Source organism: Homalodisca vitripennis, chromosome 1 (assembly GCF_021130785.1).
Source record: "Homalodisca vitripennis isolate AUS2020 chromosome 1, UT_GWSS_2.1, whole genome shotgun sequence".
Lineage (NCBI taxonomy): Eukaryota > Metazoa > Arthropoda > Insecta > Hemiptera > Cicadellidae > Homalodisca > Homalodisca vitripennis.
This window is the reverse complement of record NC_060207.1, coordinates 65,655,408-65,676,219: the sequence shown is the minus strand read 5'-3', so window position 1 is coordinate 65,676,219 and position 20,812 is coordinate 65,655,408. Positions and strand designations below refer to the sequence as shown.

The 20,812-nt window shown below is 33.2% G+C and overlaps 1 protein-coding gene across 2 annotated transcripts in view; it reads right to left on the bottom strand.

Moving 5' to 3' along the window:
* Positions 1 to 5,124: 5,124 nt before the first annotated feature.
* Positions 5,125 to 20,812, bottom strand: part of LOC124363519 — a 41,710-nt gene continuing 26,022 nt past the window's right edge. The window contains exon 8 of one of the 2 annotated variants that reach the window (XM_046818773.1): positions 5,125 to 6,110. The gene's annotated coding sequence lies outside the window, so the exon portion shown is untranslated. Of the gene's footprint in view, positions 6,111 to 14,517; positions 14,669 to 20,812 lie in introns of those variants that run through there. The other variant, XM_046818768.1, reaches the window with a different exon arrangement.

Sequence of the window (20,812 nt, the reverse complement as noted above, 5' to 3'; positions counted from 1 at the left end):
GCGAGAGATCGCACTGACTTCCTCGACGCGAGAGGTCGCGCGCGACGGCAAATTGCTCACGCTCGTCTTTTACTCAAATTGCAGCTTTAATTTGGTGAGAAAAGTTTCAATAAAAAAACTGTGTGTTGTATCTATTACTGTCTTTCAGTATATACTAATAAAAGTAATTGGGTACTTAAGTTCTAACAAAGAGAAATATTATTATGATACACTGTATATCTGGTTCGGAATTGGTGACTTTTTGGTACGAAAAAGGTCGCGTGTGAGCAATTAGCCGCAATAATATAAATTAGGCTTTTAAATGAAACATTTTATTACAATAAAGTATTTTATTATGAGGAAGTAATAAATTTTATAATATGTATATTTCCTTAAAACAAAACAAATTGCCTCAAAAAACGTTATAATATAATAATAAATCAATATTTAGGCAAAATATTACTAATTCAATAAAATATTATGTGCGAATGAAGAAACCTATTTTTATATCAAAGAAAAATTATAAATGTTAACGAAAAATTAAAATTTCTTTCTAAGTTTCATAAAAAGTTAAAATATAAAAACCCGTAAATTAGCACAAGTTTACTATTTTTGTTTCAGTGGACATTATCGTCTAAGCTAACTGAAGAAGTGTGTATGTATTCGAAAACGTTACAAAAAACACAAGAACATTAAAATATTGAAAATTTAGAAATATTTCCAATATTCGCAGATTTAACAGAATGCACTACGGGAGAGATCGCGCGAAGGCATATTGCCGCGGCAGGTGTAGAGCTACAACAAAAATTCCACCACTCGCAAACAAAGCCAGCGACAGACTAACGGTTGTCAAGGTCAGGCGCAGGGATGTACTGGGAGGGATAAAACGAGACCCTGTTATCCTGGGGCATCACTGCAAACGAAAATATAAAGAAATAAAAAAAGCGCGGCAAACTGCCGCGGGCGCGATCTCTCGCGTGTTAAATACAGTCATACATTTTATTATTTGTGTTAAATTTGTGAATCTCGATTTTTGTAAAAGAACAGAAAAGACATTTACTAAATATTGGATGGCAACCAGAACTCTCAGATCAAGGATTACCATAGTCAGTATCCATATCCAGTAATCCATACTAAACCGACAAGGATGATTGGAAGATGAATAAGTGTCAATGGAACATACAAAGTAAAACTGGATTTGAACTCAAGTAAGATCAACCCAATTTTTTGATTCCAAATCTTTCAAAATTTTAAACCTAACATGCACCAAAACCTTTTCTATGTTGGATATATTTTTTTTTATGTGCCCATGGCAGTATAATTCACGAAACCCTGTATCATACATGTGACAAATAAACTCAATAATAATTTTAAATCAAACGTTTGTTTATTTATATCAATAGCTAGTTAAGCAAGGGCAAAGAACAAGTTAATAAATAAATAAAGTAAAAGAACAATAATTAATAAGTATTAAAATAGTTTATAAATAAATGGTATTCTCGAATGCTAGGAATTCAATTTTATACTGTGGAACATCTATTTCTATTCAGTTGTTATTTGTTTCTAAATTGTTTAATTGCGCGTTGTTGGTTCTTTGTAGCTTGTTTTATGCTTTTTATATGAATTGTTATATAAATGTTTAATACTGTTACCTATTTATATTTATTACAATTACTATTGTACATATAGTTCATATATTTAGTCTAATTGATAGATATTATATGTTACACTCAATTAAAAGAAATGATTTTGCTCCTTCCTTGCTTGTATTTATTTTGCCTTATTTTTAGTGTAAAACATTAGCTTAGCATACAGTTAGCTTAGCATATAAGGTGTCTCAGGTCAATTGTGAAAGAATGCATTGTCATATAACTAAACAGTTTCAGTATTGAAACTAAACAGTTAGTTCACATAATCAACCTTTAAAAAGTTTTTCACCAATGTTTAAGTAAAGAGTATGCAAAAATCCATGTATGTGGTCTTGTTAGAGTTTTTCAAGTGTACATAGACATTCATAACAATACATATATTTTTAAAGGTGTTTGTAAACCAAACACTTTAGTGAGAAAGAACATCTAATTTTTTTATTTTAAAATGACAGCTGAAAAACTGTGAATAACAAGACTGCAAATAACATCATAAATGAATACAGTTGTGATGATGCAAAATCTGTATTTTCAAAATTAACTTAGTGTTATTTTTGTATGCAACATTATTTTTGACTCTTTGTGGTCCAAATCCAATTTTTTCACAATTGATTTCAAAGTTTTCAAATGTTAACATAATATGGCAAGTTAAACATAATTTTGTTTGTTTCTGCTAACCAGATAGCTTTTGTATTTTAATTTTTGTATTAGCTTCAATGTATTCACATTATAAAGAATGTCCCATAACTCTCAGACAAAGGTATATTGTGTTATTATTCAGGTCAAGACAATCATATTTCACAATATGAACATGAGTTTCCAGTCTATCTGTCTGTACGCGTTTTTTATCATTAGCACTACATAGCGGGAAGTAAATTCAGTTGATTCTTCAAATTCCACATACAAATGCGATCTAAAGATTTACAAATGTGTTTGAAAAATTAAAGAAAGACCATCGTTGAAAACACTCAGTAGATTAGTAATAACATTCGCACAGTCAAAGTGACATTATTTGTAGGGTCCTAGTTTGGTGTGCCCCAGAGCAGTTTTCTGGGCCTGTGCTCTTCATTGTGTATATCATTGACGTAATCCAGAGTTTACCTCTGACAAAACCCGTAATGTTTGCGGATGATACCACCTTAAAGTTTGGTGGTCCCGAGCACAATTTGCAATCCACAGTCTCTGAATCGATCTCAACATTTCAAACATGGTCGACAAACAATAATCTGTTATTAAATGGAAAAAAATTTCATTTATTCAGTTTTTGAATAGAAATAAAAAACCAATGATAATATCACTGTGGTATCACAGAGAGCTCTTCAGTGAAATTCTTGGGGTTGATAGTCAGTAATAACAACATCGTTGCCTCACATTTCATAGCTTTGCAACAAATTAAGCACAATCAGTTTTGCTCTCAGAACATTGTACCCTCTTTTAAATTCGGATGCACTGTTTATTGTTTATTATGTCCTATGGAATATCCGCTATGTCTTGTGGAATTGAAGTATGAAGGAACGTGAATTAAATTTTATGGGGTTTAGAACGAGACAAAATTTGTTTTCACCAGATTTAGTATTAAATTATGACTGTTCAAACATTTTCTTATATTTTATAATTCAACATAAGAAAGCATTATTTTCTAGTGTATTTGTTCTTATTTTTAAATTAGAGTCATCAGCATATAGATAGAGCTTGCTGTTATCTTTACATGTTAATACATTGTTTACATGTTTAAAAGATAATAAAAAAAGTAAAGGTGCCATATTGACGCTTGTGGTATACCAAACTTTACAGGTTATAGGTTGGAAGATATTTTAATAAGTCTATTGTTGGGGGTTTAATAACTTGTTTCCACATACTGGTACCTGTCATTTAACAATGAATTAAACCAATCAAGTGAGTTATTTTATGTACCAAGGGTGCTGAGTTTCTCTATTAAATATATGTACACTATATATATTTATCACTATAAAATGCTTTTGATAAGTTCAAAATTAAAGAAGTAAAACTACAGGTCAATAATTTGAAATATTCTTCACTTTTTTATTGGTATAATTTTAGACATTTTCAGATGTGAAGGAAATATACCTGTGATGAACAAGTTTATTAAATGGCATAACATTTTGTTCTTTAACCCCTTTGATCACTGTATTTGTTAAATCACCATATCTATTAGAGCTTTTATTTTTTTTAAAGAATGGATGACTTTTTCCAGATATTTACATATTTTAGTTTAAAAGATGGTTCTAACAGTTAGTGCTCAAATGAATAAATGTTTAAATAAAGTTAACATTCCTATTATGTAAAGTGCTTCCAGGTTCTAAATCCTTAACTGTTGTCTTAACTTGGGTATTTTTAGTTTTCACTACAATTTTAAATTGATATCTTGTTTGGTAACTCTCATTCTCCGTAACTCTATTGTAATTGTACAATTTCATGTTTTTTTAGTTTAATTTACTCAGTAAACCAATTGTGTTTTTTTCTTATTTTAAGTTATAAAGGTTTTGGGGAACGCTTGTTCAAGGCAAACGATTAAGATTAACAAGATTTCACTAGCTTATACAAAGACTTTTTTCTCATAAAACATGTATATAGTACGAATATTTTTAAATTATTATAAAGTTATAAGTAATACAAACGTGAAGACATGGTAGCAATGAAAGTCCATTAGTGTCAACAATTGCTGACATTGACAGTCCAGCATATTCACTCTTACATTAAGGCGGCTCCACACGCTACGGAAAATCCGAAGGCCTGCCTCAAGGCGCCCGGCCTCGAGGGAAATCCCAACGTGTGTATGGAGAATTCTGTTGAGGTAAACCTGTGACTCCGACGCCTGGAGGCCAGAAATCCCAATTCGAAATTTCATTTGGTTTGCCTCTCATTCCTTGCATCTCAAGGCCGATCGGAACGTGTGGAGGGGGAAGGAGGTTGGCCTTGAGGCGCCCCAGTGCAGTCAGTCATGTGTTTGTTGTCCAAACGCGTGAAGTTTGTTTTCACTCTATGTAGGCCTATACGTTATAAGTTTTTTTTGTGAACATTACATACAAGTGGGTGTGTCGTTCATGTACGTAGTGTGTCGTGTCTGATTGTTTTGATGATCATGGCCCGTGCAAAACAAAATCAAGAGGAATTTATAGCTCTCTTCAGAGATTTGCCGTGCTTGTGGCAAACTACTTCGAAGGAATATCATGACCGGCCGAAAAGGGAAGCTGCATACCACACTTTACTGGAAAAAAATGAAAGAAGTGGAGCCTCTAGCAAAAAAAGACTGTGTAATTTAAAAAAATTAATAATATGCGTAGCAGTTTTCGAAAAGAGGTTAAAAAAAATTAAAGAGTCCATGAAAACCGGCAGTGGTGCATACGAAGTATACAAGCCTAAGTTGTGGTATTTTGAAAGCTTACGTTTCTTGAATGACCAAGAAACACCTCGTCAGTCTATCTCCAATATAGATAATCATGACTCTGAGAATGAGGTAAGTAAAGAGACTCATAAATTATACTTGTTAGTTCAGTTTTTAATTACAAACTTTAGATGCCAACATTTAAGATCAAAATCATTTAAGAAATTACACATGTGAGTATCGATTTTAAACATATGTAATAAAATAGTATTACTCAGCATTACATAAAAACATACGTTCATGTTATTTCAGTCATCCGAGTTTTCTTGATTTCCGTTAATGTAGTTTATTTGCCAAGGAACTGCACCCTCGTTGGTGAAGTAAGCCATAAAAGCTTCTCTGATTTCTTTAGCAGTTCTCGTAGTATTTCCACAGTTCCTGCGTTCCAAGCGTTCCATACAACCACCTGTCCCAAACCCCGTAGTCACAGTTCCTTCGTCACTATTCTTACGATCAAAACATTCAGGAGGGGCATACCGATTTGGCACATATTGCAGTAAGAAATTATGTAAACAACAACACGCCATGACTACCGAATCAATGTTTTGCAGTTCCAAATTTATTGCTGTATGAAATATACGGAATCGGGATGCCAAAATCCCAAATGCGTTCTCAACTATACGTCTTGCTCTTGATGTACAATAGTTAAATATTTTTCTATCATCGGCGGTTGTATCTGCTAATCGAAAGGGTTTTAACATATCTTGTCTCAGAGAAAACGCATCATCGGCTACAAAAACATAAGACAATCTGTAGCGGCGTTTCGGACAGTCTCTTCAGCCGGAATATTTAGTTCATGTAGTTCAAGTTTTTCAAAGAAACTTGTATTTTGGAGCACTCCTCCATCTGAGATTCTACCGTTGGTCCCAAAGTCACATAGCATAAACTTATAGTTTGCATCAACTATTGCCATCAAAACCAAACTGTGCTGACCTTTATAGTTGTAATATCGAGAGCCGCTTCCATTCGGAGGTATTATATTAACGTGTTTTCCATCGATACTTCCTAGGCAATGAGGAAAATTCCATTTGCCCACAGTCTTTCGCTACACTTTTCCAGTCCTCAGAGGTTGATGGAAACTGAAAAGGAAAGTCATACATGTTAATAATATATAAATGTCTGGGAACTTATCTCTGCTCAGAGTTACACAGTAAATTTTTAATATGTAAATCATTTTTCATCACTCCCTGTCTATATTTACTTGCTACATATTGAGTACTAACGACATGTCAATTTAATTTCTAGGATGAAAATCAAGCGACTGCCGATAATACTGAACACAGTAACGACTCTTTCCATACAGATGATGTACAATCGCCGACACCACAAGATGACACTTCGCATGGAAGACGTTTTTTTTTCGGCTTCTCGACCCCGTCCAACGCTTCTAAAAAGGATGACACCCACGCAACAAGCAACACTCACAGGCGAATTGCTACAGACTGTGAATGAACATTTCAAGCATCCTCGACCTTCCGAAGACAGGCATGACATTTTCGGTAAAAACGTTGCTAATGTTTTACGCGAGGTCCTGGTTCCACAACGAATCTTAGCCGAGAAATTTATAAACGATGTGTTATTTCATGCTCAAATGGGCACATTAACAAGTTCTCATGGCTTTACTAAAGTGCCGCGATTCCCACAACACCACGAAGTCCCTCTGCCCGTTCAAAGTGCATCTACTAATTCTACCACCTTTTTCGATAATAATTCATATTGCGGCTACAATCAAATGGGAATGCCACTACAGTCTCCGGGACCCTCAGGGTACCATCTTAACCAATCTGCCAGTGCACCCAATCAACTGTCACCTAACAATGACTCACTTGGAGGAAGAAAGACAAAGAAACCTCCCTTTTATCAGCAGCTCACCCAGTTGACTAGGACACCTACTGAACTGTCACCACATAACGACGCAGATGAAGGTATTACGGCATCACGCTTTGTTTCTTCGTACCTCCCTGATGATGAACAATAATTGCACCTATGAATAATGTGTAACATCATTCAATTTAATCTTTATATGTCTCTTTACAATAAAATAATTTTTGAATAATAAATGAGTTTAACTTACCTTCATAAAATCCTTATGAATTACTTTGTAAATAGCTTTACAAGTTTCTGGAACAATTAAACTGAGAGCCTGCGGTGATATCGCAGTAGAAAATTTCAAATCTTCATATGATCTTCCTGTAGCCATAAATCGTAATGTGGCACTCAATCTTTCATGAGGTGAAATTGCGGCCCTCATTAAGGTATCCTTTTTCTTGATGATCGGGGCCACCAACGATAAGAGTCTAAGATATGTGTCCTCATCCATCCGTAAATAATTGTGCCAATCTTTCGGGCTGAACCTCAGCTCTTTTAATAAATTTACATGGGAATAAACTTTTCTCTTCTGTAACCAGTCTTTAGTCCACAACTTTCGCTTCACTTTACTTTCACTACTTTTGACAGCTAAGAGCAATCCAACAACAGCAAGAGCATCGTCATCATCTGTTGACGACATTTCTCGAACTAACTGGCAAGCCTCAATGCTGGCCTTCGTATATTCCGCAGCGTGTGGATACCCCTTTATTTCTAGGTTCGCCTCGAGGCCGGGCGCCTTGAGGCAGGCCTTCGGATTTTCCGTAGCGTGTGGAGCCGCCTTTAGAATGAAGCTGCATAACCTACTGCCAGAGGAAAGCAGTCTCTCCGGAGGAAGATTGAAGAATACCCTTACTGATTGATTAATCAGCAACTCTATCTACTCAGTGGCTGTGTTACATGAAAGAAGATGATGAACCACTATTTCAACAATTTTGTTTTTCTTTAAATTATCTGTCACCATTTCAATACTTAATATATTTGAAATAAAGTGATTTGTATTGGTTGTGCATTTATGTTTTTATGGACAATTATTAATTTTTGGTCATATGTCTTTTTACATGCAAGTCTATAATCTTCCTTACCACTCAGAATGTCTTTTTGCTGGGCATCTAGAAAACACTTGTGTGCAGGTGCACTGTTGTGGTAGAAGAACCAGTCTCCCGATTGCCACAAATTGAGGTTTTTTTTTTTAAGACTGTGTGCAACTTCTTTAAACTTTCAAATAAAAAGTTTGATTGACAGCCAACTTAGTTCATCTATGTCCTTGGCACCACAAAGGCAAATTAGCATTGTTTTGATGACTTTTTGGATGGGATGACGTGTTCCATTGGCTAGACTGTTGCTTTAGAAAATCTGGATCAGTTTTAAGCTGTTATTTCAAAACATGTTTCAACTCAATCTTCCTTTTAGTTGTCAGTCAGAACCCAATGAACTGAGCTCCAATTTATCTCAGTAATCTGGCAGTTCATCCCCTGGTTTGTGAGCTTAAGTTATCAAATCTTATTTTTAAACATTTTTATCAAATCGGGCAGACGTCCAGAACAAGGTTTACGATCAATCAACATTTAGCAATTTTTAAATTGAGCAAACGTACTAGATTAAACTTGAGTTTTTCCCATAGCATCATCTTGGTAACTGTTTTTAAACAGTTTCCACAACTTTTGTTAACTTGTTTACTTAAATTTGCCATCATGAAAAAATGAAAGAAGAACAAAACAACACTAGCAAAAACAATCATTGCAAATGAACAAAACAAACCAAGTAGTTAATGTAGGCAGCATTGAACAAGCAATGCAAGTACCATACCTCTCCTTTCCCTCATATCTCCCTGAAAGGAAGCAGGAGTTTCACTATACATAAAGGACTATTTCAAAGGGATTGGTTGTATACATTCTTTGCTATATACAAAATTATTTTACCAAAGAGATGTCCATATTCTGTAAAAGAATTCCTGTTAGATTGTATCAAATATGTAAATTATAGCAAGTGGCCTTATTTCGTTGTTCTTATTTTAATATGTGACTTATTTCATACAACATTTTGTTATTACCAAAATAAATTACCTGATTCTGATACATAATCTCTGCCCACACTATGGTTATTCCAGTTATTTTTGGGTTACTCGCATAAAAACATCATGACTCTGCTCGCTGAATCATCTGGTTCCTTTATGTTTATAGAGTAAGGCTTAATTATAAAGATTCAATTATACTCCTAGAACTTTCTTTGAGATATACTTTCTTGCATCCAAAATAAAACATCAAATTTAATGATTATGCCTTTTTTAAATTTAAATGTTCAGTTTATTCTTGGTGAAATTTGTTCTTTTGTTATTGAGTATTGTATGACATTCCCTTAATTCGTATCACAATCTTTTCAAGAGCAAAACCTTCTGTTCTCTCACACTATCTCATCATACCTTTACAAAACTTTCTAGATCATGCACTCCCAATATAAATATCTTCAGTTGTGAATTATCAAGGTCTGCAGACACTTTATTCCCACATTAAATAAATTCCATACACATGAGCACTATAGAATTATTGGAATTCTCCCACCTCTACTCAGTATTAGTGTGAAGCGGTTCAGGAGTGCAAACTTTTGATATTAATACTCTTCAGATTTTATTATTTTTCAAATTTATTAAATTTAATTTTAAATTACTTTTAAGAAAATTGTTTACAACAATGAAAATGGTTATATTTATTGCCCACCAAAGTTCATATTTAGACTCAGTAGGACTTAGATAGTAGAAAATCATCCACAAAACAAATTCATCACCAATCCAATTTCAGTCATTCTTAAACATTTGAAGACTTGTCTGATAATTAAAGAAATTATTCAAGAATACCACTGTATTGTAGATTTGCAGAGGTTCAGAGAAATAGCTAATTTTTAAGAACAAATACAAATTCTCTATCTTCTACTTTAATTTGATATATTAAATATGGTCACATGATAGATTATAATTTGGGCATCCAGAATATATGCTTTTAATCTGAAAAATATGGTCATAAATTTGTATCACTTATTAAACATATTTTAAACTTTAAACGTTTGAAAATTTTTTATGATAAAAAATATTATAATAAAAACGTAACATATTTTATACATGAATAACACATTTTATAACACTACAAACATTGTCAAGTAAACAGATATTAGCTGTTGACATCTGTGCATACACACAGCAGATGGTTGGCATTGCACAAACTAAACATAGAAAATAGAAACTGTGCGGGAAATAATATTACAAAAGCACAATAATTTAGTGATTAGGTTATTTATTTACAAGTTATCATAAAAAAATTGTGTTTTAGCAATCAGTAATTTGTGTACTACCAATCAGCAATAACTCACAAATAGACACAACAGACTTGTGGCAATGCACAAAAATACTATCTGCAAGCAAAATATTATTTAAAAATGATGATTTATTAATCAGGTTATCTACTTATGGGTTTTCAGATACAAAGTACAAAAAGAATGTTTTAGCAATTGGTAATGGAGACAAGATGCGTAATAAGTATCAACTGTCTCCTGAGAATAGTTGCAGCAGACTAAATGTTCACAAACGTAAATGTGGAAAATACAATTTACAAAACTATTATAATTTATCATTTGGTTACCTATCTATGAGTTGTTATACGCAAGAATTACGTTTTTGCAATCAGTAATTTGCGTAAAGCTGATCAGCTGTCGTCCACAAATAAACACAATAGACTCACGTCACAATGCTAACATATATATAGAGAATATTAACTGTAAGCACAATATTATTTACAAATATACAGCAAAAACATGTTTACATGATCGGTAAATTATGAACTGTTGATCAGCCAATAACTAATGGCGCAACGGATCTCCCCAGTCAAATGCCTCCAATGTCGAATCCCATAAATTGATTCTCAAATCCGAATTTTTGTTGAAGATTCGGTGGATTCGAATTCGATCCATCTTTAGTGTTAACCTTTCTCGTATTACTACAGTAATAATTCTATGATCTTCTAAATGTGTTTATGGCAACAAATGTCTATAGAAACATGAGGGTTGTCTATGTATCTCAAACAAAATCAGTCAATATTTGTAAAAACATCACAGTTACTAAGTTTGTAAAACATTTTTCAAATGTAGAATACAGGACTATATTCCATTAACATATGCAAACATCGTATTACAAAAACGTGTACAAAATCACCAATCTTGTGTCTGCCTAGCTCAGGGCTGCTCAACCTACGGCCCGCGAGTCAGTTTTATGTGGCCCGCCTTGTTGCCAAAACAACCAAATTTGTTTACAAGCATTTGAAATATTAAATAAATACAAATTTTGAGAACCAAGCAGTCCAGCTGATTTCACGTAGAACGAGTCGTATTCATTTGGTGGAGTATGAGTGTTGAAAGAAGTAAAGTAGTTGCAGACAGGTTTCACTGACTACGGTGGTGGCTGCCGGCTGGCGAATAGAGCGCGCATAAAGCACGGCACAGCGCGCGGTGCGGCAACTTAACCCCTACCCAACTCAAGGTCACCACTCGCCACGTGACTTGTTTATTTCCACTACCTCCCCACCCCACCCCCGCAATCCTAGTGCTAGTGCTACAGCCCGTGTGTCTCTGCAGACAAGAGTGTTTGTGGTATCAGACTTTACGTGTTGAATACTGCAGCAGTTGAATTTTAATAATAGTGCGAATTATTTAATAACATTTATATCGCAATGTGTAGTACCAAAAAGAGGAAGATTGACAATGAGTGTCGTATTTTTAATGAGATGTGGAGTGAGCAATATTTTGTTGTGAATAACTGAAACAGTGCCTTGTGCCTTATTTTGTAACGAATCAATAGCAGTGTTAAAGGAGTACATCAGAAGGCATTTTGACACGAAACACGGACAAAGTAAATATGCTCAGCTTTCAGGTAAACTTAGAATAGAAAAAGTAGATGCTATGAAAGCATCTTTGTCATCACAGAGAAATATATTTACTAAACGTAATGATGAAAATGAGTCTGTTGTAAAGAGCAAGCTACAAAATTGCTCACATTTTAGCTAAGGAAGGTAAACCTTTTAGTGATGGTGAAATAGTCAAAAGTTGTATTTTGAAAGCTGTTGAAGAGCTTTGTCCTGACAAACTTTCTTTGGTAGGCTCTATTAGTCTGTCTCGTAACGCCATGACTCGCCGAACCGAAGATATCGGCAAAGACGTCTACAATCAATTAATGTTAGCCTGTGAAAAGTTTGAATGTTTTTTCAATTGCTTTGGATGAATCCACGGATAACTCTGATGCAGCAGTATGTTTGTAAGAGGTGTAAATAGTGAATTTCAAATTACTGAAGAACTGGCTGGAGTTCATTCAATGAAAACTACTGTAACTGGTGTGGAAATATTTTCTAAAATTAAGGAAACTATTTTAGGTCTCGGACTTGATTTTACAAAATTAAAAGGAGTGACTACGGATGGAGGTAAAAACATGAGTGGTACCAAAACAGGTGTAGTTGGAAACGTATACAAAGCAGTGGAAGGCACTAGTGGAGAGAAACCCATCATACTACATTGTATCATCCATCAGCAGGCTTTGTGTGGAAAACATTTGGAAATATCAGAAGTGATGAAATTGTTGTGAAAACAGTAAACTACATACGGTCGTCCCCCCCAAAAAACACCGCCAGTTCAAGGCATTTTTGGTCAGAAATAGACAGTAACTACCCAGACGTGCCCTACCATTGTGAGGTTCCGATGGCTTAGTAGGGGTAAAGTTTTACAACTTTTTTTGAACTTCATGAAGCAATAGATATTTTTTATGATAGAACAAGGTCGTCAAGAGCCAGTACTTTCTAATCCGGTGTGGTTGTGGAAGTTAGCATTTTTAGTTGACATCACAGTGCATATCAACTGTTTAAACTTAAAACTACAGAGGACCTAATTCTCTTGTTACCAATGCATACCATCACGTAAATGCTTTTAGAAAAAAACTGTCCCTCTTTGAGAAGCAGCTAAGTAATAAGAATTTAAACCACTTTGAACAACATGTCAAAAATTTGTATCTGAAGCTAGTGTGCCGTTCCCTTCTGAGTTCGCTATGCTAAAGTTCGTCAGCCAATTGAGTCAGCAGTTTAAACAAAAGATTTGAAGATTTTGACAAGAGTGTGGTAGAATCAACATGTTTCAAAATCCATTCAAGTGTGATATTGATACTGTGCCTCCATCCCTTCAACTTGAAATTATTGACCTAACACAGCAAATGAAACGCACAAGGAAAATTATCAAGAATGCCTTAAAAAGAGGCGATCTGTTGTCTTTTCTATAGTGCTTTGCCGGAAGAAGATTTCAAGAACATAAAGAAGTTTGCTCGAACACCATGGTTTCGTTGTTCGGATTTTCGCCTTATGTATGTGAGCAGGCATTTTCCAAGATGAACTTTATCAAATCAAAATTTCGGTCATCCCTTACAGATGAACATTTAAAATCTTTATTTAATGATTGGGACCACTAAGTTTGAGCCTAAGTGGAAAAGATATTCTCAGCACTAAGCAATCTTTCTAAGGATCTCATTGAACTTTTTTGTCAATACTGGTATTTTGATTTTAAAATATGTAAACAAAACAACCCCACTTTTTGTCATTTATGGTGGTAATTTGTATGTCCTAGTATCCTAGTAGGATTAATTAAAATCAATGTATTCAATTTATTGGTGACTTTTATTGTTCCCCTCAAAATTAGAGCAAACATCCAAAAGTCTGGGTTTATATTTATATTTCTACTAAAAGAACCTAAAAACATAATATATTATAAACCTTTACCTAACAACTAATAAATAATAAGAAATTACAATAATCAGGAAACAAGGGCCAAATAACCTTAAAACTCATATTTTGCACAAGATTTCTGGAACAAACCCCGGGCAATACCTTTTGTTTGGGGTTCCAAATCCCCTGGGATGTTGGCCCGCCTGGCCATAAAGGCTTTACAATGTGGCCCTTGGGTAAAAAAGGTTGGGCACCCCTGGCCTAGCTGGTTTATACCTTAGAAACTAAACTGAGTATAGCAAAAACTGTCATACCATAGTGACCCAATGGGTGTCCAGGAGTAGTTCACCACTAACCAAACATGTCAAGATAAAGAGATAACTTCACTGATAGGTTTAGTCTATTGTACAGGATGATTGTTGCAGTGAGTGGTTCTCCCTTAGTAATAAAGGATGTTGCAAACCTAAACATGAAGTACCAGTCCTTTGCACACTTCGACTGATAGAGGCTGAAACATAGAAAGCTTTCTCTTTTTCAAAGGTGGGAAGATAATGCCCACTATCCCTCTATAGAAGGCTATTCAGTACGAGACAGTTCAAACCCACAACCCCTATCCTTCCTAAATATTCTGTCATACCTGGAGCAGCAGCACATACGTCTTTATAGGATGAAGATAAGTAAGAAGTTTCCTCAGTTTCTTGGTTTTTTACAAGGAAAATGTGTATAAACATGAGTTATATGGTTAAAAAATTGGATAGTAGTATGGTGTCAATGACTCTCATATATTTTACACTAAACATAATGAAAACTAAAATTATTTGTGGTAATGTTTTTTTCACATATTTAATAAACAATACTGGAAATAATAACAATCACATTCAGTTCTTAACTTAGTTTATATTTATAAATTATGAATTTTACTTTAATATCATATAAAGTATAAATATACTGTACAATAATAACTTTTATCAACTAAATGACTCAATATAGTGGGTTTTACTTCTTTCCTGGCAAAATGTTCAAACAATCTGAAACAAAATTTTTAAAGTTACAATTAATACATATAATGTAAAGAGTTTCTTAATTCTGGATTTGCCTTTTACAGTGTTCATAAGCTATACACCAAACTATTAAATAAATAATATTTTTGCATTATAGTAAGATTTTTTAACCCTAGAACTGGTGCCATAGTAAAAGTTCAAAATGGTCACTATGTTTTCAGCCTTCAAAACATAACTAAAAATCTATGCTTTGTCGAAACAATGTATTATTACATATATTTGTTGTTATTGTCAGGAACTGTAGATTACAGCTGTAACATATGAAATAATTAATGATAATCATGAACGTTTTCATGAGAAAATAAAAATTTTTTGGCAGTTGTGTATTAAATGTTTTAACTTCAACCCCGTTATAGGGTTGTTAAAATACACATAAAAACCTAGATATACCAAATGACAACTGCATAAGAAACAAATGTCTGTATTCAGTTTTCTGACAGTGATCAGTATTTTTTTTTTCCACGAAAAAGTTCATAAACAAAAAAGGTATATGAAATAATGTTTTTGTGACTTTATAGAAAACTGCAAATTTGTATGTGTAGCTAATATGTCCTTCAGGAACAAATAGTTTTATCCTGATATTACAGATCACACTTTTTCAGAAATATTAGCCCTCTTGAATCACATTCAAACAGAGAAGATTTCAACAAGAGCAAAATCAGGTAAACATAAAAATATCCTATAAAACCTATTTTCTTGTATTTTAAAAGCAAAATCATTCTTAATTTTAATATAAAACTGAATACATTTTAATAAGTAAAACACCTTTAATCTATTTTATAAAGAAAGTTACATAGAAAGTTTACTCTATGTAAAATAAAAAATAATGTAAAATTATTTATAAAAACCTATACAAATTCAATTGGCCTGCATATACATAGCTACAGTAAAAAATCGGTTTTAAAACAAGAATTCATGGTTAATTGCACATAATACACTGTGAATACATACAAAGAACTTGACTGCTATCTATGGATTCTGACCAAGCAATCAGCTGCCATTTTACCACCTTCACAACAGGGATGGCCTTCGTAACTGTCGTGAGTTATTTTTACCTCCTTATTAAAATATAATTTACAGTTATGTGAATGTTGTTTGCATTTACAATATTTTAAAAAACTAACTAAAAAAAAAAATTATTCTGTAATTATGCCTCTACTGACATTTGCTTTTGGTGTAATTTTAAGTATGAGTTATATTGGATGGCTATATTTGATGTCAAGTTATAGTTATCAACATACTTGCTTTGCTGATTGTCAGAAGGAGAATCACAAAAATAGACTAATTTCTCTTGTTCCAATTCTTTTCAGTTCAGTAAGTTTTTTTTTTTTTTTTTTTTTTTTTTTTTTTTTTTTTTTTTTTTTTTTTTTTTTTTGTAAGCAGCACAATATGCTTGTACAGTAAAATATTTCCATTTGCATAATAAAGAACTTTGTGTTTGACATTAATATTTTGACTAAGTCAAATAAAATTGGATGGTTTTTCCGCACAGCGAGAGGTTTTATGTTGGTATTTAATTGTGTTAAGACAGCATTTAAAAATTATGATTAATCTTAAAATATTTCAAGGTTGTTTATATAGTTGGTCATTTATACCTTCACTATGGAAGTGATCGCGGGCATGTAGACTACTTCCATGTTTTTTGTTTTTAGGAACAAACATGCCCATGTTCATTCTCTTCAATTCTGAATTATCATAAACAACAGGATATAGTCATTTAATTTACATTGATACAAGTTTGATTTGATAATAGTGTTACTTGTATATTCTTTACTATTAGAACAACTATTAATATTTAACTAAAGCTGTTGAACCAGTATGCTCCTCCTGTTCAAATTCTAATTTTCTTTATTCAGACATGTGACAGATAACAAGAATAGCATCTCAATACAAATTTATCATTTATATAGTCAAACATAAAAATCAGTTTGACTCACTGAAAAAGTAAGATTTGGCTATGTAGCCTTCTACAGAGTAAGTTAAAGCAATTTTTACATCAAGGCAGTCATTAGTTAAGGTAATTATTAGGTAATTTCAGGGGATTTTATACATTTCTAAACATACCCAACAATACTTAAAAGTTATTTACATATTGAAACAAAAAAAGTCTTCAAAAGAATACAAGGATAACGTAAATAAATAATCTTTAACCCTGGAATCGGGGCGCCCTAGTTTGTAACGTGAGTAGGGGCGCCGGGTCTGACAGACCCATTATTATATTATTGATTATTTAACACTAATAATGTAATAACAATTTTTGATTAATTTTTATATATTTTGTAGTTCCTATTAAAGATTTATAAGATACTAAATATAAAAAATAAAACATTTTGTGATAATTATATACATTTAATAAACACGACTGAAATTTATGTAGTGGTAAGAAAAATGTCCTCTAAAAATAAAAATGGTCATCTAGTATTAATAATTGAGAATGAAAAATGTACCTAATAGTATATTAAACAAATTCAAAATGTATTTTCTAAAGGACATTAAGTAATAAAATGGAACCTTGGGAAGAAAGTTTTCTGTTGCACTGTAGCTTGACATCCAGAGCACGAATGTTCAGCGTGGCGAAGGCAAATAAACTTTCGGCAGTACTTGCAACTGTACTTAGTTTTGCTGTCGCTTTTACACAAATAACACCTTTTTCTAGTTCCTGGTGGGAAATCGTCTGCTTTTACGACTTGAGCTGAAGTCCCAGCAACCTCTTGCTGCCTTTGACGAATCTCAGTAGGGAGATTTTTCTGCAGAGATCTTCGTTGAAGATGTTCAGATGATAGAGCCAGTGCCAGTTCCTTTAAATAAAATTCTTTGAATAGTTTTGTCTTGATTGTTATTAGCAATGTATATAATTTGAGAATTCACTCCAGCTACATTCAACAGAGAAAAGAGTATTACCATTGGCCATCTTCTTGTATTTCGAGCAACATCATAGGTTGCACACAACTCATCTAGAGTATCTACTCCACCTTTGGTTGAGTTATAAAAAGTAACTATATCTGTAACTATTGGCGTCACCTGTTGTCACATCAATTGCATCATCATCATGCATACTCGAAGCTAAGAGTACATTTTTTCTTTTTTTAGGTACATAGGAAACAATCCCCAACACTCTACAGGTGTTTTTGCATTCTTAGCGTAGGGTTTTACACCTGGTAGATGAATAACTATATTTGATTGCCCGGTCCTTACCGATCATGCTGGAGGGCAGTGAATCCTCCACCTTGTTGTTCTGTCTTTTACAATGTAGCAGGGAAACCTTGGTTGTATCTGTTCATGTTAATGATCTTCTTCCATGTCCTCTTCACTATACTCCCCTTCTTGCTCAGTGTCTGTTTGTTCCATGAACTCCTCAACAATGTCCTCCTCATCATTATCTGAGTTGTCAATAAGTACATCTTCAACAGAGCTAGCGAAGCTTTCGTTCAGAATTTGTCTAATACGTTCTTGTTCTTGTTCATCAGCCATTTTAAAATTAAATCTCAAATAAAACTAATATAATATTAACAAAATAGTTTCTTTTATTTAAACAAAAAATCGATGCTTTTATCTTTATGAAACAAAAAATAAACAGTTTTTATAAAAATTCAACCAATGACCAATTGTGTTACACGAGTAGGGGCGCCAAGTCTGACAGACCCGAACTGCAATTTTCTAGAAATAGGTAAGTGACTTCAATCCAACCACATGCAGGCGATGACTAGTGACTAGGGTTAGACAGCTACACAGAACTTGGGCTTTGAAGGTCTCTTCTACCAACCTCAAAACAAAAAATATATCTTAGTCGGGTCTGTGAGACTAGGCGCCCCGACTCCCGGGTTAAGTAGTATTTTTTTTGCAATTTTTTTTGTTATGAAAGAATATACTGTACTAAAGCATTGCATAGATATAAAAAGTAAAAGCATGTAATAATGATAACCATCCATTAATACTAATGGTAGTTGTATTTAACCTGATCTGCACAATGTTAAATGTCATATGGCATATAGAAATATAAATAATTTTGTAAATATGTGGAAGAAACTTTCTCTATGAATTATGTCTTGCAAACTTTTTCAAACACAAAAAAATTTACTAGTAAACTAATAGTATAGTTTTGTCAATATATTTATCCCAATATTATAAAAATCATCTGTTCTACTGTATATAGCAATTGAAATGTACTGTTAGAAAATATCCATTTATTTGCAGTAATAGTCAATGTTTATTTTTGCATAATGCCTACTCAATCTACAAAATTTATATTCTAGGCCCATGACAAATCGGTCATTATAACGGTTATCATTATATACAAGATTATTTTGTGTATTTTACATTTCAGTCCTTAAGGCTACTAACTAAAAACAAAAAACTCATCAAAAGAATAAAGTGGTCTACTGATCAAATACTGCTTTAGCTTATTTTTAAAGTTTTGAAAATTGTCAATTGCTAAGATATCTTTAGGTAAATTATTGTAAAATCTAATGCCTGCAACTATTGGTTTTTCCTTGTGAACTGTAAATTAATCTGTGGAGCTGCCAATTGATTACGGTGTCTAGTTGAATAGTTATAGAAGGTGCCTAATCTAGGTAAGCTGTAATTAGCTTTCCTTACTTATAATATCGTGTCCATAATGTAAAGCCCATAAACAGTTGAAATACCTAAATCCGAAAATATTTGTTTCACTGACTCCTGTCTCTGTAAATTTAACATAACCCTCATAGCCTTTTTTTGTAACAGCAAAATACTTTGCAAATTAGCATTACTGGTTGCTCCGTACAAAGCAACACCAAAAGAAATATGTGAGTGAATATGTGAGTAATAAACCATTTTTAAAGTTTCCAGATTACAATATTTTGAAATTGATTTCAATGCGTAAAGACCAGAAGATATTTTCCTTTGAATTACCTGTATGTGACCATCCCAAGTTAAGCATTCATCCAATGTCAATCCTAAAAATTTAATTTGATCTACTCTTTCTATTTGTGTGTTTTGAACCTCAATTATCCTAAAAATTTAATTTGATCTACTCTTTCTATTTGTGTGTTTTGAACCTCAATTTTTGGCTGTGGACTGAGTTTATTTTTGTGTGTACAAAATTAAATATATTTAGTTTTATCTGCATTAAGTGACAAATTTTTTTCACAAAAATAATTATATATTGATGTCATATTTTGGTTTGCTATATTTACTATTTCGTTTAGAGATTTATGAGATATAACTAGGTTACAGTCATCTGCATACAAACACATTTTATTATTTAAATTTAATACAGTATTCGGCAAGCCTTTAATATAGCACAGAAATAATAGGGGGCCAAGTATAGAGCCTTGAGGGACTCCATATTTAATTATTTTCATTTTTGATTTAACAGAGGTTAGTTGCCCATTCTGAATATGAGGAAGTTCAACGTATTGTTTTCTTTCTTTAAGATAGGAAATAAACCAGTTCAACGGCACACCCACAACCCCTAAATGTTCTAATGTTCTAATAAGAGTGTTATGGCAGACTCTGTCAAATGCTTTGCTGAGGTCCATAAATATACCAAAAGCACGATTACCCGAGTCCACAGAATCCAGAACTGACTCCACAAACTCAATTCCAGCAGTGATGACAGATCTACCCGACCTAAACCCATGCTGCTCCTCCTCAAACAACCCATTAGTTTCTAAGAATTCCACTAACCTAATATGCATTACACGCTCAAATATTTTGGAGAAGGTTGGCAGTATTGACAATGGACGATAATTAGTAGGATCAGTTGTACTACCTTTCTTAAAAACTTATTTCTTAAGAACTTTTCAGTTTTTTTTTGGAAATATTCCACTCACAAAAGAAGAGTTAATAACATGCATCAATGGTTTAATCAATAGATATTTTGCATTTTTTATAATAGGCATAGGGACATCGTCATACCCCGCAGAGAATTTATTTTTAAAAGATGATATGAGTTGAAGCTAAAGTTAAAGCTCAATCATCCCACTGGAGGCATTCTGGATCGCCAACACCAATAACGTCTTGACAAGTACAATTGAACATGAGGGTTATGATCACTGTGTTCTTTGAATTTAATGGCAGAGCGAATATAAATTCTTACCACAAAGTACTACTACCTGCAAGTTCAAAGCT